Consider the following 24,020-nt stretch of genomic DNA (forward strand, 5'->3'; position numbering starts at 1 on the left):
GACACTGTATCTGGAGTAAGATCCATATCACTACCAGAACATTTATATTCATTATTTTGGGTTATTTGAGCACTATTATTTGGTGACGATTTTAACTTTATACTATTAAAAGTTAAGAATTATATGCACCTCCCCAGGGATTTATTTTGAATTATCCCCTTTATTGTTTACAACCACCAGTATGTAAAGGAACATTACTCTACTACAACCACCAGTATGTAAAGGAACATAGAGCTACTACAACCACCAGTATGTAAAGGAACATAGCATGACTACAACCACCAGAATGTAAAGGAACATAGCACTACTACAACCACCAGTATGTAAAGGAACATAACACTACTACAACTACCAGTATGTAAAGGAACATAGCACTACTACAACCACCAGTATGTAAAGGAACATAGCACTACTACAACCACAAGTATGTAAAGGAACATAGCTCTACTACAACCACCAGTATATAAAGGAACATAGCACTACTACAACCACCAGTATGTAAATGAACATAGCACTACTACAACCACCAGTATACAAATATCATAGAGCTTGCTATTTGAATACAATGCCTGCAAGGGGCAAGAGTAGACTCCCAGCAATATATTAAATAATAAAGGGGATAATTCAAAATAAATCCCTGGGGAGGTGCATATAATACTTAACTTTTAATAGTATAAAGTTAAAATCGTCACCAAATAATAGTGCTCAAATAACCCAAAATAATGAATATAAATGTTCTGGTAGTGATATGGATCTTACTCCAGATACAGTGTCAAGCATACAGGGTGTCGCTCTCAACGCGTTTCTGCCATTAATAATATGGCGTCATCAGGAGAGACAAAGGACAAAGCTTGAAATACCTTAATAAAATCGTGGTACTAAGAGCACCCTTTAGATAAACATATATGACTAAAAGATCACGGCAAAGACTGTCTGTATCAGGCCACTGTGCCGTGGATATTTTCCAGAAAACAGTTCCAGTCTGCTGGTATCTGTGATCCCAGGACGCAATTGCGGGGAGCCTTGCAGTAGTTGCTGGCTGCTAATGCGCTTCCGTGAGCGCTTCCGGAAGCGCATTAGCAGCCGGTAACTACTGCAAGGCTCCCCGCCATTGCGGGTTATAGCGCACCATCCTGGGATCACGGATACCGGCAGACTGGAACAGTTTTCTGGAAAATATCCACGGCACAGTGGCCTGATACAGACAGTCTTTACCGTGATCTTTTAGTCATATCTGTTTATCTAAAGGGTGCTCTTAGTACCATGATTTTATTAAGGTATTTCAAGCTTTGTCCTTTGTCTCTCCTGATGACGCGATATTATTAATGGCAGAAACGTGTTCAGAGCGACACCCTGTATACTTGACACTGTATCTGGAGTAAGATCCATATCACTACCAGAACATTTATATTCATTATTTTGGGTTATTTGAGCACTATTATTTGGTAACAATTTTAACTTTATACTATTAAAAGTTAAGTATTATATGCACCTCCCCAGGGATTTATTTTGAATTATCCCCTTTATTATTTACAACCACCAGTATGTAAAGGAACATAGCTCTACTACAACCACCAGTATGTAAAGGAACATAGCTCTACTACAACCACCAGTATGTAAAGGAACATAGAGCTACTACAACCACCAGTATGTAAAGGAACATAGCATGACTACAACCACCAGAATGTAAAGGAACATAGCACTACTACAACCACCAGTATGTAAAGGAACATAACACTACTACAACTACCAGTATGTAAAGGAACATAGCACTACTACAACCACCAGTATGTAAAGGAACATAGCACTACTACAACCACAAGTATGTAAAGGAACATAGCTCTACTACAACCACCAGTATGTAAAGGAACATAGAACTCCAACAACCACCAGTATGTAAAGGAACAGTGCACGACTACAACCACCAGTATGTAAAAGAACATAGAACTACTACAACCACCAGTATATAAAGGAACATAGCACTACTACAACCACCAGTATGCAAAGGAACATAGCACTACTACAACCACCAGTATGTAAAGGAACATAGCTCTACTATAACCACCAGTATGTAAAGGAACATAGCTCTACTACAACCACCAGTATGTAAAGGAACATAGCACTACTACAACCACCAGTATGTAAAGGAACATAGCACTACTACAACCACCAGTATGTAAAGGAACATAGCTCTACTACAACCACCAGTATGTAAAGGAACATAGCTTTACTACAACCACCAGTATGTAAAGGAACATAGAACTATTACAACCACCAGTATGTAAAGGAACATAGCACGACTACAACCACCAGTATGTAAAGGAACATGGAACTACTACAACCACCAGTATGTAAAGGAACATAGCTCTACTACAACCACCAGTATGTAAAGGAACATAGCTCTACTACGACCACCAGTAGTATGTCCCGGGTGTCGGTTGATAGGAGTCCCACATCCCTGAATATAAATATGTGTGTGTGTGTGTGTGTGTTTCCCAACCAGAGTGCTTTCAGGCACTCTGGTTGTGAGACAATGATAAATACACATACATTTGCATACACATTACACACACACATGTTCACACAATACATCTGCATACACATTACACAGACATGTTCACACAACACATCTGCATACACATTACACAGACATGTTCACACAATACATCTGCATACACATTACACACACATGTTCACACAATACATCTGCATACACATTACACAGACATGTTCACACAACACATCTGCATACACATTACACAGACATGTTCACACAATACATCTGCATACACATTACACACATATGTTCACACAATACATCTGCATACACATTACACAGACATGTTCACACAATACATCTGCATACACATTACACACACATGTTCACACAATACATCTGCATACACATTACACACACATGTTCACACAATACATCTGCATACACTTTACACACACATGTTCACACAATACATCTGCATACACATTACACACACATGTTCACATAATACATCTGCATACACATTACACAGACATGTTCACACAATACATCTGCATACTGTTACGATTCGGAAGGCTGGATGTGGATCCTCTGTGTCAGCGAGGGATTGGCGTGGACCGTGTCGGTGGACCGATTCTTGGGTTGCTACTGGTTTTCACCAGAGCCCGCCGCAAAGCGGGATGGTCTTGCTGCGGCGGTAGCAACCAGGTTGTATCCACTGGCAACGGCTCAACCTCGCTGACTGCTGAGAAGGCGTGGGACAGAAGGACTAGGCAGAGGCAAGGTCAGACGTAGCAGAAGGTCGGGGCAGGCGGCAAGGTTCGTAGTCAATGTGGATAGCAGAAGATCTGGAACACAGGCTTTGGACAACACTAAAAGCTTTCACTGGCACAAGGCAACAAGATCCGGCAAGGAAGTGCAGGGGAAGTGAGGTATAAATAGGGAAGGGCACAGGTGAAGGTACTGATTAAAAGCCATGCGCCAATCAGTGGCGCACCGGCCCTTTAAATCGCAAAGACCCGGTGCGCGCGCTCCCCAGGGAGCGGGGCCGCGCGCGCCGGGACAGCACAGACGGGGAACGAGTCTGGTGAGTGACTTGGGATGCGATTCGCGAGGGGCGCATCCCGCTATGCGAATCGCATCCCCGCCGGCAATGTCAGTGCAGCGCTCCCGGTCAGCGGGTCTGACCAGGGGCGCTGCAGAGAGAGGGACGCCGCGAGCGCTCCGGGGAGGAGCAGGGACCCGGAGCACTCGGCGTAACACATACACATTACACACACATGTTCACACAATACATCTGCACTCATTTTTCCAGGAAGCTGGCTGGGTGCAGGGAATACTTCACTAAATGGATGTTCAGGCAGGACTCTGTGCTTCCTGTTGCCTTCAGATTCGTTCACTCATCGGCAGACAGGAAGTTACACTGTGCAAGATCGTTCAGCAACAGGAGGAGGAAGACGGAGGAGCTGGGGAGGAGGGGGGGGGGTTGTTAAAGGAACCGAGCATCTCCAAGAGTGCCAGCGCTATACCAGTGTCCCCTGCAGAGAGGCTCACTTCTAAATGAAGGGCAGGGAGATGCTCGACTAAAGGGCAGGGTCAGGGCAGGGGCTGGGCAGGGAGGGGCTGAAGCCCCCTTTGAACCCTATGTGTGCACGTCCCTGATCTGGACTGTTACCGATACTGCATGTACAGAAAATCTTCAGTAAAGTTCCTGCAAGTTTTAAGTTCAGCACTGCTGTGGACAATCCATTTATTTTACACTCACCTATCGCTCTTGGGAAGGGTGGCGATAGGCCCAGCATCACTACCGAGTTTTAACCCTCACCCTGGAGTCATGAGTGACAAGGGTTAACAGCGCCTTTTATTATACAGCACCGCAACACCCCTTATACAATACAATCCCAGGCTACCACAAAGCCTTTTTGGCTTCTGACGAACAGGATTCGGGTGTGTGCCTGCTGCTGTTTCCACTAGTGAAATTGTACTCCCCCCAATATAACAGACTTTATTTATGTGTTGCAAATCGTGTACAAGAGCGGTGCGTGTGGGGCCACGCGAAAAGTAAGGGGGGAGGCAAAAATTTATGCGCAGCAAGAATGTGTAAACTGCGAAATGAATACATGCTACGATCCTCTGGTCCGGTCAGCACAGGAAGAGTTAACCTGCTGCCGGAGAAGCACGCAAAAAAGTCCTGCGCTGCGCCACGCCCCTGGGCGTGGCTATCAAGTTGCTTTATCGCAGCCGAAAGGGAACTTGGAAACAGAGGAGTCGTCTCTGGGAGGACCGGAAGTCGGGGCTGCACCGATGACATCCTTCCTGCAAGCCGCCATTTTGGGGAAGCCCAATATAAAAGACACCATGCACAGCGACCTCTTCAGTCTGCACAAGGAGCCATAGAGTACAGACATGGAGGAGAGCAGCGTTCCACGTGGTGAGAACATCAAAATGGTGCCGGAACAACGGAAAGTTGTGGCAGTCGCAGCCCAACTATTCCAGGATATTGCCGACCGTCTGCAGCGGTTGTCATTGGACAAAGAGGTGGCCTGCAATCTTCCCCCACTGCCCGATGACGGTGATGACTGGCAGGATACACCTCCAGCAGAGAGCGCTGGGACACCTGGAGATACATCACCGGTGAGATTGTCCCCTCACCACAGAACTTGGGGCTCGTGGGCCGAAATCCCATCGGAGGAGTCTGCAGTGTGTACCCCGCCAGAGGCGGCCTTTTTTTCCTCCTCCAGCCTTGAGGCTGAAATACCCCTATCCAGCTTGCCAAGTGCATGACCGTGCTCACCAGATTTGGCCCAGTGGATTTTTGGGGACGAGCCGGGACTGATCGAGTATATGCATGCGGTTCTACAGCCTATACCTGGGAAGCCACTCCCACCAGTTCCAACCGCACAAAGAGAAAGGGCCCGTCAGGAAGCCGAGCTGGCTGAGTTGATGGACAAATTAAAGGCCCGACACAGAGAACTGTGCGCTCCGAAGCATGTGCATTTGCCTCCTGAAGAAAGAATTCGTTATCAGGAGAATACTAAAGAGATGGAGGCACTCTACATCTGCAAGTGGGATCATCCCCGAGAAGGGGAGGAGCCTTTAGAATGACGAAGAGCAACTGTGGCCAAGTTTGACATGGTCAGAGGTTATGGGACACTCCTAGATTGCCATACAGGGCAAACCATCCTCGTAAACCGGCAAGCAGTATACAGGCTGAGTACAGAGTACTCTCTGGAGGTGGGTGAGATAGTGGAATACACCCCCGTCCAGGGCCTGCGTGGAAAATGGGCTGCTGCGGTCACAAGACCAACAGCCCCAACACAGCTTCCCTTCAAATACTTTCCATCTACAGATTGGGAATCGGATCCCTTCAACCTGAGGCCGAAATGGTCTGCTCCTGATGCCTCCACCACCGTACTCAAGGAGGAGGGGCCTCTACAGCATCAGTCATCTTCTTCATACAGCCAAGTGCCAAAACCTGCTCAAGACCAAGAAAGTAGGCCCAAATTGCGGGCACCAAAGACCGTGCCTAGGCCCTCTCGGAGCAATGAGAGTTTGCCTCCTGCACGGGTACCAACGTATGTACCAAGGCCCTCTTCCGACGTGGAGAGTTTGCCTGCTTCCAGGCTACCAACAAAAGTGTTCTGGCCCACTCCTGGCATGGAGGTGGGGCTAAAACCTTATGCACCAACCTTGATCCCGACCAGTAAACCCCTGGTAAGTTTGAATCCTACTGTTACCCATTCTACTCTCACCAATGTGGTGTGGGAGAGCAACTCCTTGCCTGCTCCAGATGTTGGGAGGTATAGGGGATCTACAAGAGGCACAAGAAGAGTTCGGAGGAATATTTTCTGAAAGACTGTAAAGTAATGACTTTTGCTTTTCTTTGCTAACCCTTTTGCTTTCCAGTAACCAAGTTCAAGACATGTGCCTAGCAGGACTGTGCTAAGACTGTTCCAGTTCCAAGTTCAGCAACGTAACTATTAAGCTTTGTGCCTGACCATCAGGTCAAGAGACTCCTAGTCAGTAAGAGATTCGTAAGTTTTGTGCCCGGCTGATTTGTGGCAGCCGTGAAACATAGACTCCTAGTGTAGGTGGACTGCAGATCCTTACACGCCAGTTTTGTGTACATATCCCTATATTCATGAGACTTTCTTGCTAAAAAGTGCACTTATCAGGTGTATGCGCCTGAACCCTGTCGGAGTGTTAATAGATATGTAAACTTGTATAATAAAGAGGTATATGGTTCTTGTACACAGAAAGATAGCTTTGTGTTTGTGTAAATAAAAAGTAAGTGTTGTACACGAAAAAATGTCTGCTAGATGCACGTGTACACTAAAAACAAAACAAAAAATGTAAATAATTCTTGTATACATGTACATACAAATGTATAAAAATACTAAAAAGGTGTTTTAGTAGTTGCTAAATAGGTGACTCTCCCGGCTCCTCCGAGAGTAGCATTACAGTCGCCAATCGCTAGCACCTGTCTCAAAGGACTACTCGGGGAAAACTACCCTTAAGATATCAAGACTAACTATTAAGCAGTACTTGCACACATAGTACCTTAAATTGCTCACTTAAATGTACTACCTCAATCTTCTCCAGTACATACACAAAATAAAAATATGTCTCACACTCAAGAAACACTTTAGGAATTGTAGCCTATTGATATCCAATTCCTGCCACTGTTAGGTACACTAATCTTCTCTCTTCTCTTTATTACATGTGTGAGATGCTCTACCTGGCCAGTAGATGCTCTTGCGAGCTTAACCCCTTAACGACGAAGGACTTATATTTACGTCCTCCGCCGGCTCCCGCGATATGCCGCGAGGTCATGCGGTGTCCCCGCGTCATATCGGGTCGGTCCCGGCGGCTATCAATGGCCGGGACCCGTGGCTAATACAGGACATCACCGATCGCGGTGATGCCCTGTATTAACCCTTCAGACCGCCGCGTCTGAAGTTAAAGTGAAAGTAACCCGGCTGCTCAGTCGGGCTGTTCGGGACCGCTGAGGTGAACAGCTTACAGGTAACCAGGAGGGCCCTTACCTGCCTCCTCGGTGTCCGATCGACGAATGACTGCTCCCTGCCTGAGATCCAGGCAGGAGCAGTCAAGCGCCGATAACACTGATCACAGGCATGTTAATACACGCCAGTGATCAGCATGAGAGATCAGTGTGTGCAGTGTTATAGGTCCCTATGGGAGCTATAACACTGCAAAAAAAAAGTAAAAAAAAAGTGTTAATAAAGTGTTAAGTGTTAAGAGTGTTAAGAGGTAGGTGGAGTGTCCTTAAAAATGATTTCAGGGACTTAGGCCGCAAGCTTAAGGCTAGGACCTCCAAGGTAGTATTTTCTGAAATATTACCTGTACCATGAGCCACACCAGAGAGGCAGCGGGGGATTATGGAGGTAAATAAGTGGCTCAGAAACTGGTGTAGATAGGAGGGGTTTGGGTTCATGGAGAACTGGGCTGACTTCGCTGTCGCTCAATGGGGAGGGTGCAGCTGTGCTTGGGGAGAAGATGGCTAGAAGGGTGGAGGAGTGTTTAAACTAGGGACTTGGGGGGAGGGAACCTACAGCAAAGAGGGGGAAGATAGTGTAGATAGAGAGGTGGGAATTATAAATGTACCTGGGGGTGGAGCGGAGGGAGGGGTTAGAATAGTAAATAGGAATAGTGTGAATTCGGGTAGAAAAACAGACATGGTGCACATCTACAATCTTGTATAATGATCTGATTGCTTCTCAGCATAATATCAAAAACTAACAGGTTGTTAGTATACATTTTTGATCAAAAAGTACAAGCCCACTCGCCACGTCAAGGCCACCTATTTAGAGTGGGTCCCTAACGTCCCTAGCATAAAATGGCGCAGCACCGAGCGGCGACCACCACCGCCGCAACACCAATGCCCACAGGGGGGGAACGACCCACCGGCAGAGCGGCCCCAATGCCACTCAAACCAGTCTATGGGCCGCACCCCCCCCGCAGACACGGCGCCACGGCAGTAACGGACACCGCACAGCACCACACCAGTGTGAACAAGGTGTAATGGCTCACTTACCATGCTCTCTCAATCAGACTGGGAGGCTGCTAGGAAAGAAATGACCCATGTGTAGCTAACTACTACTTATATAGGGTTGGGCTGAGGGGGTGGGGAAGAGTGCAGCACATGTTCAAACAAAAAAAAGAGGGGATAGAAATCACAGTGTGAATTCGGGTAGAAAACAGACATGGTCGCACATCTACAATCTTGTATAATGATCTGATTGCTTCTCAGCATAATATCAAAAACTAACAGGTTGTTAGTATACATTTTTGATCAAAAAGTACAAGCCCACTCGCCACGTCAAGGCCACCTATTTAGAATGGGTCCCTAACGTCCCTAGCATAAAATGGCGCAGCACCGAGCGGCGACCACCACCGCCGCAACACCAATGCCCACAGGGGGGGAACGACCCACCGGCAGAGCGGCCCCAATGCCACTCAAACCAGTCTATGGGCCGCACCCCCCCGCAGACACGGCGCCACGGCAGTAACGGACACCGCACAGCACCAAACCAGTGTGAACAAGGTGTAATGGCTCACTTACCATGCTCTCTCAGTCAGACTGGGAGGCTGCTAGGAAAGAAATGACCCATGTGTAGCTAACTACTACTTATATAGGGTTGGGCTGAGGGGGTGGGGAAGAGTGCAGCACATGTTCAAACAAAAAAAAGAGGGGATAGAAATCACAGTGTGAATTCGGGTAGAAAAACAGACATGGTGCACATCTACAATCTTGTATAATGATCTGATTGCTTCTCAGCATAATATCAAAAACTAACAGGTTGTTAGTATACATTTTTGATCAAAAAGTACAAGCCCACTCGCCACGTCAAGGCCACCTATTTAGAGTAAATAGGAATAGACTTCATAGGAAAATAAAACTTACACCCTTGAATCCCATTAACCCCAATAACATAAAGGATGAAAATGTAAAGTGTATGTTCACAAATGCCAGAAGCCTAGCAAATAAAATTGGGGAGCTTGAGGCTGTCAATATGCAGGGGTTTACATTGTTTCGCAAGGATAGAATGAACAGGAAAGGTGGTGAAGTCTGTCTGTATGTTAGAAGTGGTATGAAAGTCAGTGTGAACGATGCCATAGTGTGTGATGATTCTGAGGATGTGGAATCATTGTGGGTAGAATTACAAAAGGAGGGAAATACTGAAAAAATAATACTTGGTGTAATCTACAGACCCCCTAATATCACTGAGATAAACAAATAGAGAGGGCCGCCCGGGCAGGTACAGTGGTAATAATGGGAGATTTTAACTATCCAGATATAGATTGGGGTCGGGGGTTGGCTAAAACTACAAAGGGGCGACAATTCCTAAATTTATTGCAGGTTAATTTTCTGGGCCAGTTTGTGGAGGACCCAGCAAGAAGTGATGCCTTGTTGGATCTGATCATTTCCAACAACATAGAGCTGGTTGGTAATGTAACTGTGCGGGAAAACCTTGGTAATAGCGACCACAATAGAGTTACTTTTGACTTAAAATGTAGAAAACATAGACAGACGGGGAAGGCAAAAACATATAACTTTAAAAAGGCAAATTTCCCTGGGCTGAGAGCTGCACTACAGGACATAGACTGGGGGGAGGTGTTCTCAAATACTGATACAGAAGGTAAATGGGACATCTTTAAATCAACTCTAAATAACTATACAGCTAAATATCCAATGTAGGTATAAGGCAGCACACCAAGTAGTGTTCAAATAAAGGGCAGTTTAATGTCCCATATCCAGATACAACGTTTCGGCAGTATCACACTGCCTTTCTCTAGCATAACATTGTGGATATCAGACTGACTATATATCAAGTCAGCAATCAAAGTGCAAAGTGATTACAATTAACACATAATTATCAAACATGAGTCAAAATTATTCCAAAATTTTAAAAAACTATATACATAATAAAGTGCCATACGTGATATAAATGTAATAAAACCATTTAAGTGCATGTACATACTGCAAAGTGCCATATTTCATTAATTACAGTGCAGGTGTATACATTAAAAACATGATTGAGGGGGCGGGCTGTCATGACTCACCATAATGTAGTAGCGACATTCAATAGAAAATACATGAGTCTATGCTGCCCGAATTATACGTAAGCATTGGTCTATTGTGCAAAAATGTTATACTAATATCCCCAATTTAAAATTCCCCCCCTTATGTCATATCGCAGATCTCCCAACTTGCGTGACAGGTTGGTGAAATCTGATGTGTCTGGCACTAAAGGTGATCGACAAAAATATCTTACAGTGGCACAGAAGGGGTCTTTTCCATGCAGGACATGCATCAATTGTCCTCGCATGGATAAAGGACCGATTTTCTGCCACCCGAAAACAAAAAAAGAGTACAAACTGAAGTATTACTTAACGTGCAAATCAAGTTATGTGGTATACGTATTAACATGCCCGTGCAAATTATTGTACGTAGGAGAGACGACATTGGACTTCCGGACCCGCCGCAATCAGCACCGGTACTCCATACGTAAAAGACTTGTGGATTTGCCGATGCCGAAACATTTTATTGAGGCGGGTCATACGGAATCTGATTTGAAGTATACATTAATTGACCATGTTCCGAGTACCAAGAGAGGCGGTGACAGGGAAAGTCGCCTTAAGAGGCGAGAACTTTATTGGATATATGAGTTAGGCACCTTGCGACCATTGGGTCTTAACATTGACTTTACGGTCACCCCAGCCATCTATAATGCGTGAGTGTCACCTCAGATAGTGGATATTAGCTATTTTTGCTTGTAAAATTTTTTTTTATAACTCCATTGGTAACAGTACCATCTTGAGGACGGCTGTGATGACTCACCGAATTATACTACTAATTTACGTTTTTGATAATGCATTATTGTTATTGAGACAATTTATAGCAATAAATACTATTGCATTTGTATTGCAATTGCTTTAATTTGACATTTTGCTATATGTACGGTTGTATACCAGACATATATAGTATACATATGTGTCTGACATATATGTGTGCCTATGCTATAATGCTATATAGCACAGCACACATATCGATATAATACATCAGTATAGGATTCTATTCATGTGAATACACATGCGTGCACCACATTTTTCATGTGGTGCATGCAGGGATATATGTCATGTATTATATTATATATCACACTCATTCACTTTTTCTTCACACATATCACAATTTTCTCAACTTATTCTTTGGTATATTTACACATCCTTTTAAAGATCTCTTTTCTTTTCTTTCCCTTTTTTTACCATCTCACTTACTTTTTGCACTAACACATGATTTTATCTTAAATTATGTGTGGTGCAGACATGGATACATGTACATGCATCATTTCACATAACACATTTATTCACACTTATCACATTCTCACATCCTTTTCAATTCTTTCTTTTCATATATTTTGTAGTACATTAATTTTTTCACATATTTTTCACTAGTCCTTAATTCACTCTCTATACCTTTTTCTACACCTATCCAACACCTCTTTATGTTCACCTTCACTCTATACATATTAACTCTATGCAATTCACACACACATATATATATATATATATATATATATATATATATATATATATATACATATATATATATATATAGATAATTATGTTATAGCACTTCAGCCATTGCCTATTCCCTTATTCAAGATGTCCGCTCGTGGCGTGTACTGCTGCTGCGCACGCGCGTGCCCCGGACATACTTCTGGGACTTGCGTGGTGCTGACGCATGTGCAGACCGGGAACGATTTCACATCACATGACCTTCAGATGCTGACACGCCGATCACATGACATCAATGCCGCGCGCGAGTCATGTGTTTTCGGCGTCCAGAAGTCGCTACGGCGGCATAGACTCATGTATTTTCAATTGAATGTCGCTACTACATTATGGTGAGTCATGACAGCTGCCCTCTCAATCATGTTTTTAATGTATACACCTGCACTGTAATTAATGAAATATGGCACTTTGCAGTATGTACATGCACTTAAATGGTTTTATTACATTTATACCACGTATGGCACTTTATTATGTATATTTTGCATTTGGTTTTTTTAAATTTTGGTGTAATTTTTGACTCATGTTTGATAATTATGTGTTAATTGTAATTGCTTTGCACTTTGATTGCTGACTTGATATATAGTCAGTCTGATACCCACAATGTTATGCTTGAGAAAGGCAGTGTGATACTGCCGAAACATTGTATCTGGATATGGGACATTAAACTGCACTTTATTTGAACACTACTTGGTGTGCTGCCTTATACCTACATTGGATACTTACCTGTACAGTCTGCGACTGGGACTGTTGGAAACTTGGCTTGCACCCACCTGCTGTGTGACTACTCCGGCCGTGCTGTCTCCGCATTCCTTGTGTATACAGCTAAATATATACCAAAGGGGAACAAATATAAACGATTAAAACTAAATCCTACATGGCTGACAAATGATGTTAAAAGAGCAATAAACAACATAAAAATAGCCTTCAAAAAATTTAAATCTGATGGGTCAGATATAACATTTAAACAGTACAAAGAGCTTAATAAAATCTGTAAAAATTTAATAAAAACAGCAAAAATTCTAAATGAGAGACAGGTGGCCAAAGAAAGCAAAACTAATCCTAATTTTTTTTTAGATATGTAAATGCAAAAAAAACAAGGACAGAGCATGTAGGACCCCTTAATAATGATAATGGGGAGGTTGTCACAGGCGATAAAGAGAAAGCGGAGCTACTGAATGGGTTCTTTAGTTCTGTATATACTAAGGAAGAAGGAGGAGATGACATTGGCCAGGTCAGTGCTGGTAACACATCATGTAATGTACTGAACTGGCTTAACGTAGAGATGGTACAAGGTAAGTTAAGTAATTTAAATGTAAGCAAATCTCCAGGGCCAGATGGATTGCACCCAAGAGTTCTTAGAGAGGTAAGTTCAGTAATATCTGTACCCCTGTTCAAGATATTTAGAGGTTCACTGGTGTCTGGTATTGCGCCAAGGGACTGGCGCAAGACGAATGTGGTGCCAATCTTCAAAAAGGGCTCTAGGTCTTCGACAGGAAACTATAGACCGGTAAGTTTAACGTGCATTGTGGGTAAATTGTTTGAAGGACTTATAAGGGATTACATACAGGAATACATAGGGGATACTTGTATTATAAGTGATAACCAGCATGGGTTTACTAAGTATAGGCGTTGTCAAACCAATCTAATTTGCTTTTATGAAGAGGTGAGTAGAAGCCTTGACAGAGGAATGGCTGTGGATATAGTGTTTCTGGATTTTGCTAAAGCGTTTGATAGTGTCCCTCATAGACGTCTGACAGGTAAGTTAAGGTCTTTGGGTTTGGAAATTTTAGTTTGTAGCTGGATTGAACACTGGCTCATGGATCGTACCCAGAGAGTGGTGGTCAATGATTCGTACTCTGATTGGTCCCCGGTTATTAGTGGTGTACCCCAAGGTTCAGTACTGGGCCCGCTGTTGTTTAATTTATTTATCAATGATATAGAGGATGGCATTAACAGCTCTGTTTCTATCTTTGCAGATGACACCAAGCTTTGTAGCACGGTACAGTCTACAGAGGATGTGTATAGGTTACAAGATGACTTGGATAGACTAAGTGTCTGGGCATCCACTTGGTAAATGAGGTTCAATGTGGATAAATGTAAAGTTATGCATCTGGGTACTAATAGCAAGCATGCATCGTATGTCTTAGGGGGGATAAAACTGTCAGAGTCACTGGTAGAGAAGGATCTGGGTGTACTTGTAGATCACAGACTACAGAATAGCATGCAATGTCAGGCTGCTGCTTCCAAGGCAGGATATTATCATGAATAAAAAGAGGCATGAACTCGAGGGACAGGGACATAATACTCCCCCTTTATAAAGCATTGGTACGGCCTCACCTGAAATATGCTGTTCAGTTTTGGGCACCAGTCCATAAAAGGGACACTGTGGAGCTGGAAAGGGTGCAGAGACGCGCGACTAAACTAATATGGGGCATGGAACATCTTAGCTATGAGGAGCGATTAAAGGAGTTACAATTCTTTAGTCTTGAGAAGAGACGTTTAAGGGGGGATATGATAAATGTATATAAGTATATTAATGGCCCATACAAAAAATATGGAGAAAAACTGTTCCAGGTTAAACCCCCCCATAGGACAAGGGGGCACTCCCTCCATCTGGAGAAGAAAAAGTTTAGTCTCAAGGGGCGACACGCCTTCTTTACCATGAGAACTGTGAACTTATGGAACAGTCTACCTCAGGAACTGGTCACAGCAGGAAAAATTAACAGCTTTAAAACAGGATTAGATACATTCCTGGAACAAAATAACATTAATGCTCATGAAGAAATATAAAATCCCATCCCTTCCCCAATATCGCGCCACACCCCTACCCTTCAATTCCCTGGATGAACTTGATGGACGTATGTCTTTTTTCAACCGTACTAACTATGTAACTATGTAACTCCTTCCCTAATAAAAGTTTGAATCACCCCCCTTTTCCCATAAAAAAATAAAACAGTGTAAATAAAAATAAAATAAACATATGTGGTATCACCGTGTGCATAAATTTCCGAACTATAAAAATATATCGTTAATTAAACAGCACGGTCAATGGCGTACACTTAAAAAAATTCCAAAGTCCAAAAAAGCTTATTTTTGGTCACTTTTTATACCATTAAAAAATGAATAAAAAGTGATCAAAAAGTCAGATCAAAACAAAAATGGTACCGATAAAAACTTCAGGTCACGGCGAAAGAAATTAGTAGGCCCCGTACGTGGAAAAATAAAAAAGTTATAGGGGTCAGAAGATTACATTTTTAAACGTATACATTTTCCTGCATGTAGTTATGATTTTTTCCACAAGTACGACAAAATGAAATCTATATAAGTAGGGTACCATTTTAACCGTATGGACCTACAGAATAATGATAAGGTGTCATTTTTACCGAAATATGCACTGTGTAGAAACGGAAGCCCCCAAAATTACAAAATGGCGTTTTTTCTTCGATTTTGTTGCACAATTATTTTTTTCCCCGTTTCGCCGTGAATTTTTGGGTAAAATGACTGATGTCACTGCAAAGTAGAATTGGCAACGCAAAAACTAAGCCATAATATTGATTTTTAGGTGGAAAATTGAAAGGGTTATGATTTTTAAAAGGAAGGAAGGAAAAAATGAAAGTGCAGAATCTGAAAAACCCTGCGTCCTTAAGGGGTTAAAATTAAACACGTATTTCTAAAGGTAACCTAGGTAAGGTTATACTGTTGTGTTCTAGGGGTAAGTAGCGTGTAGCCGATAGACCCTAGTAGCTAACCTTATTGGTAGAGAGTCTCAGGCAAGCCAATATACCCTTTTTGTGTACTAACAGGTGACTCATCATGGCAAAACAAAAGTAAATGTGGTGAGATTTCAAAAATGTTTAGTCAGCTTGAAACTAAAGGTATAGAGAGCTGTACTAATGTCTAGTTAGCCTCACAAATGTATAGAGAGCTATAAAAATGTCTAAGAAGCTAGAAACTAATGTCTAGATAGCTTCATAATGTCTAGATAGCATCCTAATGTCTAGTAAGCTTCATAGTTGTCTTGTAAGGATACTAGTCAGATTAAAAGAACATGTCATCAGAATGTATATAGAGTGTTAATAATTCTGTCCTTGTTCTAGACCCTCTACCTTAGGGGACAGGCATCAGGGTCGACTTGTTTTAAGTAAGGGGGTTTGTGGTGTCCCGGCACTGTATTTCATACTGTGCCTTGGTTATTAGTCCCCAAAGTCAGAGTCCCTAGGACTGTCGGGGTTCCCTTTCCTAATTAACCCCTATTCACCCCTTAGTAATTTAATATTTATAAATATTATCTATATAAATAAATGTAAAGTGATCCCCCGACCTACGATGGCCCCGACATATGATCAAATTGACATACGATGGCCTCTCATCGCATGTCGATGTCAGCATCGACATACGATGCTTTTTTATTTCGGGGCCATCGCATTAAGTGTTATCCGGCAGCGCAAAATGCTTAAGCTGCTGCCGGATAGCAGCTTGATGTTCCCCATGTGGTGCGGTAAGTATTACTTACCCCTCCACGATGCTCCGGGGTGCCCTCCGGGTCCAGCGCTGATCTTCCGGTGTCTTCTCGGCCCTCTCCAATGATGTCAATACGCTGCTGCGCACATCATCCAATAGGAATGGCGTACGCAGCGGCGTAATGAGGTCGCTACGCAGGCGCAGTAAGGCAGAGGATCGGACAACAGAGGACCGGAGAAGACAGCGGAGGACCGGAGAAGACCAGGGGAGCCCAGCAGAAGACCGGAGAAGACCAGGAGAGCCCAGCGGAGGCCCAGGGTCACCTTTGGGAGCGGCGGGGACACCATCGCAAGAGGCAGGGACAGGTGAGTACAGCTTCCTATACTTTACATTACACGAATCCCTCAACATACGATGGATTCGACAAACGATGGCTCGTTTGGAACGAATTACCATCGTATGTTGAGGGACCACTGTATATGGTATTACTCACTGTTTTAGCGTTGCAGGACCTGTGGGTCATGTGACCGGGTTGCAGAACTCTATGGTTTTTGCTAAAGGATCTTTGGTGGTTTTGGTCATGTGATCACACCCACAATCCATTTTAACGGTGAGTGACAGCTGATATGGACCAATCCTAAACGGCTCAGCCCCTGCCCATATAAGGGAGCTGCAGCCATTAATCTCTCTCTTGTTCCTGCGCTGCCAAGCAAGCAGCATCTCTCTTCTCTCTTGGGTTGCTGACTCTGGACAAGGTAGGACCTCCGCAGCTTACAAGACAAGTACTAGGCCCAAAGCCTAACGGCTTAGGTCTGTGCTAGAGACGGATATTTTTTACAATTCCCTGCTATCTCCGCAAGACCTCTGGACCTAAGCTAACCCCTAAATCCAGCGGATCTATGCAAGTACAATCCTCCTAATCTTAAGAGAACTTTCCGGTCCTAAGCATCTGTCAGTCACTGCTGTGCTGTTTATAAAGACTCTGTTATCTGGACTCTTACCGATTCTGCATGTACAGAAAATCTTCAGTAAAGTTCCTGCAAGTTTTAAGTTCAGCACTGCTGTGGACAATCCCTTTATTTTACACTCACCTATCGCTCTTGGGAAGGGTGGTGATAGGCCCAGCATCACTACAGAGTTTTAACCCTCATCCTGGCTTCACAAGTGACAAGGGTTAACAGCGCCCTTTATTATAGAGAACCGCAAGACCCCTTATGCCCTACAACCCCAGGCTACCACACATGTGTAAAAAAGTTACCACTCAGGACCCAGTATGCCTCTGTAAATGTCGGGACCGCCCACATCTCTTTATGGGGGAAAGCTGATCCCACGCGTTCCGCCTCCAGCAACGGAGGCTTCCTCAGGAGGGAAAAAAAACAAATCGTTGACGATAACTATCCGTTTAAAAGCGATTCTGCCTTCTTCTTAAAACAAAGCCCCCCCTACCCTCAAGTTGTGTGTGGTATTACAACTCGGTTCCATTCACTTTAATGGAACGAAACTGCAATACCCTCCAAAAACTGTGGACAACAGTGGTGCCGTTTCTGAAAGGAAGCAGCTATGATTTTCTATACCTGGATAACCCCTTTAACCCACACAGCTCACTGGTTACAACTGAGATCCTGAAACTTATTTGTATGGAGTTTGCATTCTGCTCTACTTGTGCTTGTATGAATTCACAGGGTACAACAACAGAGAGTTTGAAATTTGCAGTTGCACCTGTCTCCAGGTCTTGAGGGGGCTCAGCTATGTCTCAGCTACACAACAAAGTAGTTGAACAACATTTCTATATGGAAAGAAACTCTGTGGTGGCACATCTCCCAGTAGTCTTGGTCCAACAAACATATGCAACAAAAGTAAAAAAAAACTCAGGTAACTTGAAGACTGTATCACAGGATCCCATACCAATGGAGTTGGTCTTGCTGAGACGCTTCATATCTGGCACATCCAGATGGGTATCCCCTGAATTGCAATAGGTCTGCTCTACCAGACCAGGTCCTTGAGGCAAGCTTTGCCAGGTTTTCTTCATGTGCATTCAGGCCCTTGATAACTTATCCTGAAAGTTCCTTTTTAACTGTAGTAGACACCCTGTTAGCATGGAATAGACTAGGTGACAGACAACTTGACCTTTTTTCTCTTGTTCTCTATGTATATCCACTAGAGATGGGCGAATCGAAGCTGACGAAATCGAATTCTTTTCCGAATTTCATGAAAAATTTGATTCTGAACAAATCCGAATTTCCTCACGCTTTGTGGTAACAAATCGCTTCATTCACTACATTTTGTGCAGGCTGGGTGGCTAAAATGGCAGCTACATGTGTGAGGACATGGGGCACGGAAGTCTGGGAAGGCAGGTAGGTGGGATCACCCTGAATCACATGGCGGCATGCAGCCTATCAGCAGCCAGCCCTGTGATGTCATAGCCCTATATATATATGGCAGCCATTGCCGAAAACAGGCATTTCCCGTTTTGCTGAGAGAGCAGAGACTGTGTGTGCTGACTAATCACTGTTACTGACAATACAGATCTTTACAGTGGCGAATCCATTCACCTCAAGCCCGCATTCGTTCTAGCTAGAGAGAGCAGACACTGTGTGGTCACTAATCAGCGTTACTGACAACACAGATCAGCACTGGGGAAATCCATTGGCCTCAAGCCCGCATCACTGCAGGAAGGCAGGGAGAGTTTAGAAGTCGTTTCATAGTCTGCCAATTGAGTTCTGAACTGGGAACACTTCCCATTCAAAGACTGCAAGTAACCATAGTGCAGGCAGGGACAGTTCAGAAAAGAGAGAGAGAGTATGCTTTTTTTCTGGTGCAACTGTACTGGGGCGCAATACTCTAAAACAGGGGTGTCAAACTCAAATTCATCGGGGGCCGCCTCAGCAGTTTGGTCACCCTCAAAGGGCCGGTTGTATCTGTAGGACCCCTCCCCCCCCCACATACCGTATATGCCGGCGTATAAGACGACTGGGTGTATAAGACGACCCCCAACTTTTACAGCTAAAATGTAGAGTTTGGGATATACTCGCCACATAAGACTACCTCTCCTACCGCAATGTACAGTACTTTGTAGTTCCCCCCACATTAGGTAGGCAGCATGTTCCCCCACATTAGTAGGCAGCATGTTCCCCCACATTCGGTTTGCAGTATAGTTCCCCCACATTAGGTAGGCAGTATAGTTCCCCCCCCATTAGATAGGCAGCATGTTCCCCCACATTAGTTGGCAGCATGTTCCCTTATATTAGGTTGGCAGTATAGTTCCCCCCCCCATTAGGTTGGCAGTATAGTTCCCCCCACATTAGGTTAGCAGTATAGTTCCCCCCGCATTAGGTTGGCAGTATAGTTCCCCCCACATTAGGTAGGCAGTATAGTTCCCCCCACATTTAGGCAGGCAGTATAGTTCCCCCCACATTAGGTAGGCAGCATGTTCCCCCACGTTAGTAGGCAGCATGTTCCCCCACATTAGGTTGGCAGCATGTTCCCCCACATTAGGTTGGCAGTATAGTTCCCCCCACATTAGTAGGCAGCATGTTCCCCCACATTAGGTTGGCAGTATAGTTCCCCCCACATTAGGTAGGCAGTATAGTTCCCCCCACATTAGGTAGGCAGCATGTTCCCCCACATTAGTAGACAGCATGTCCCCCCACATTAGTTGGCAGCATGTTCCCCCACATTAGGTTGGCAGTATAGTTCCCCCCACATTAGGTAGGCAGTATAGTTCCCCCCCACATTAGGTAGGAAGCATGTTCCCTTACATTAGTTGGCAGCATGTTCCCCCACATTAGGTTGGCAGTATAGTTCCCCCCACATTAGGTAGGCAGTATAGTTCCCCCCACATTAGTTAGGTAGTATAGTTCCCCCCACATTAGGTAGGCAGTATAGTTCCCCCCACATTAGGTAGGCAGTATAGTTCCCCCCACATTAGGTAGGCAGTATAGTTCCCCCCACATTAGGTAGGCAGCATATTCCCCCACATTAGTTGGCAGCATGTTCCCCCACATTAGGTTGGCAGTATAGTTCCCCCCACATTAGGTAGGCAGCATGTTCCCCCACATTAGTTGGTGGCATGTTCCCCCACATTAGTTGGCAGTATAGTTCCCCCCACATTAGGTTGGCAGTATAGTTCCCCCCCACATTAGGTAGGCAGTATAGTTCCCCCCACATTAGGTAGGCAGTATAGTTCCCCCCACATTAGGTAGGCAGTATTGTTCCCCCCACATTAGGTAGGCAGCATGTTCCCCCACATTAGTTGGCAGCATGTTCCCCCACATTAGGTTGGCAGTATATTTCCCCCACATTAGGTAGGCAGCATGTTCCCCAACATTAGTTGCCAGCATGTTCCCCCACATTAGTTGGCAGTATAGTTCCCCCCACATTAGGTTGGCAGCATGTTCCCCCACATTAGGTTGGCAGCATGTTCCCCCACATTAGTTGGCGGCATGTTCCCCCACATTAGTTGGCAGTATAGTTCCCCCCACATTAGGTTGGCAGTATAGTTCCCCCCACATTAGGTAGGCAGTATAGTTCCCCCCACATTAGGTAGGCAGTATAGTTCCCCCCACATTAGGTAGGCAGCATGTTCCCCCACATTAGTTGGCAGCATGTTCCCCCACATTAGGTTGGCAGTATAGTTCCCCCCACATTAGGTAGGCAGCATGTTCCCCCACATTAGTTGGTGGCATGTTCCCCCACATTAGTTGGCAGTATAGTTCCCCCCACATTAGGTAGGCAGCATGTTCCCCCACATTAGTAGGCAGCATGTTCCCCCACATTAGTTGGCAGCATGTTCCCCCACATTAGGTTGGCAGTATAGTTCCCCCCACATTAGGTAGGCAGCATGTTCCCCCACATTAGTTGGCAGTATAGTTCCCCTCACATTAGGTTGGCAGCACCCTCCCCACAGACATACAGCCTCCAGCCATATACAGTGTATGGCTGGAGGCTATATGTCTGTGTGCTGCCCCCACTGTGATCCGGTCACCGCTCCTCCGGCCCGGGGTCACATCTACTGCCATGGCCTATGGACCATAGCAGTAGGTGCCAGGACCGGTCGAGCGGTGACCGGAACGCTGAAGAAGATAACGCGCCGCTGGTCACTTACAAGGGCCAGCGTGCTTCCTCCTGCGATGATCCTGCCGTCCTCCTGTTCCTCCCGCGTCTCTATGGTTGTACGTACGGGACGTCGCTGACGTCCTGTGCATACAACCATAGAGGCGGAGGACCAGGACGACTGAAGGAGGATCGCCGCGCATGCGCTGAAGAGGCGGCTTTCTTTTTTTAAATTTTTTTAAGCAAGATTAAAGGTGAAGGCTGGCGGCCGGCGGCGGGCCACATGACGAGGTCTGGGTGTTTGACACTCCTGCTCTAAAAGAAAGTGAATTATATGTGTACTCCACAGTTCTACATTTTTTCTGGTTAAAGCTAATAGGGGGCAGTAAGTGTAAAACATTAAAAGACTTACGCACTAGATTGTAACGCTTATTTCTGGTGCAACTGTACTGGGGCATATTACTCAAAAAAATAAAAAGTTAAATATATACAAACTCTGTTGTACGTGTTTTCTGCTTCAAGCATATAGTGGCCTGTTAATGTAAAAGCAGGGATATATACACACACATTGAGTCTTCCGCAAGTTTCTGTTGCAGCCGTATAGGTGCAAATTTTTCTATAAAAAGTTAAATATAGACACACTCCGCTGTTGTACGTGTTTTCTGTTACAAACATATAGTGGCCTGTTAGTGTAAAAGCAGGGATATTTACACACACATGGAGTGTTCCACAAGTTTCTGTTGCAGCCGTATGGGGGTGTATTGCTCTATAAAAAGTAAAATATATATGCACACCACTGTTCTAAAAGTATGTCAGGCATAGAAGTGTCAGGCTGTGCACAGAGGAGTGGCAGAGGCATAAATTTATCAGGCACAGGCAGAGGTCGCAGCAGAGTATGGGCGCATGGCAGCAGGAGTCGCAGCGAGAGGTCTGAGCTCCCGGTGTCAGCTAGCGGTTGTGTCTCGACCAGCAACCCAGCAGCCATCATTAATTGGTTAACTCGGTCATCCACTTCATCCCAAGTGACATCCGACACCCCCAGTCAACAGTCGGTGGGTTCCTCAGACTCAACCCTCAGTTGGCATGGCCTGGCAGCAGTCCCTGTCCTCCAACTGCCTCTGTCCTATGCTGTTCCCTCACACAGAGAAGTATTGTATGCTGTGGGCTCAGATCCACTATACAATGAGGACGATAAACTAGAGGACAGTCAGCAGCTACTGCCCAGCCAAGATGCGGAGGAGACATCCACCGCTAGACGGGCAAGTAGTGGGAGGTGGCTCCTGGAACAGACACCGTTGAGGAACTTAAGGAGGACATCAGTGACGTGCAGACACAACTCGATGATGAAGCCGATCCCACTTGGGAGCTTGGTGCAGAGGGGGCTCCATCATCATCAGGAGAAGAGGGTGGCAGGTTTCCTGTGAGGCAGCAGCTGAGCCAGCAAGGTAGTAGCATGGTTTGGAGTCAGCAGAGGGGCAACAGTGGGAAGTCTGAAGCCAAACGTGCCCGGGGTAGACCACCTGCTTCGCGGCAGCCTACCTGCCCGGGAGGTGGTGAAGCTGGGTTTCCCGGAGTCCGTGGCAGTAGCAGTCAGTCAGTGCGGACTGTTGAGGGGAAAATCAGCTACTCGGCAGTGTGGCAGTTTTTTGTCAAACATCCAGAGGTTAACATGGCCACATGTAAGATATGTCGGCAGAAGGTGAAGTGTGGCCAGGGTCTCAATGTTGGCACCACGGCCCTGCGTCAACATATGCAGCATCATCATAATGCGGCCTGGGAGAACCGTGGCTCTGATGTGGTGGTCCAGCCTCCTGCAACAACTGCTGCATCACCCGCTCCCTGTTTCAGCCAACCAAGGCTCCACCACCTCAGCCGAAGGGAGCTGTCTGTCATTCCCATGTTCTGTTGGTCCAGATGCTCCTCCTCCTCCTACTTCTCATCAGTCATAACGGCAGCAATCCATCAGCAAACCATGTCCAAGAGACAGCAGTATGCGCCCAGTCATCCAACGGTGCAGAAGCTGAATGTGCTCCTTTCCAAGTTGCTGGTGCTGCAGTCAATCCCTTTTCAAGTGGTGAACTCTGCACCCTTCAGAGAACTGATGGCTTGTGCCGAGCCAACGTGGAGAGCCCCTTTTCGAAAAATTCAGTACCAGCATTGCATAAATATGTAGAACAGAAGGTGGGCCAAACCTTGAGCCTGTCGATGTGTACCAAAGTGCATTGCAGCACCGACATGTTGAGCTGTAACTACAGTCAGGGACAATACATGCCCTTTACGGCCCACTGGGTGAATGTGGGTCCTGCACAGCCACACCAGCAACTTGGCCAGGTCATGACGCTTCCGCCTCAACGCTCTGACGCCGTTTGTCCTGCGACAATGTCCGACTCTGCCTCCTCGTCCTCCACCATGT

Source organism: Hyla sarda, chromosome 2 (assembly GCF_029499605.1).
Source record: "Hyla sarda isolate aHylSar1 chromosome 2, aHylSar1.hap1, whole genome shotgun sequence".
Lineage (NCBI taxonomy): Eukaryota > Metazoa > Chordata > Amphibia > Anura > Hylidae > Hyla > Hyla sarda.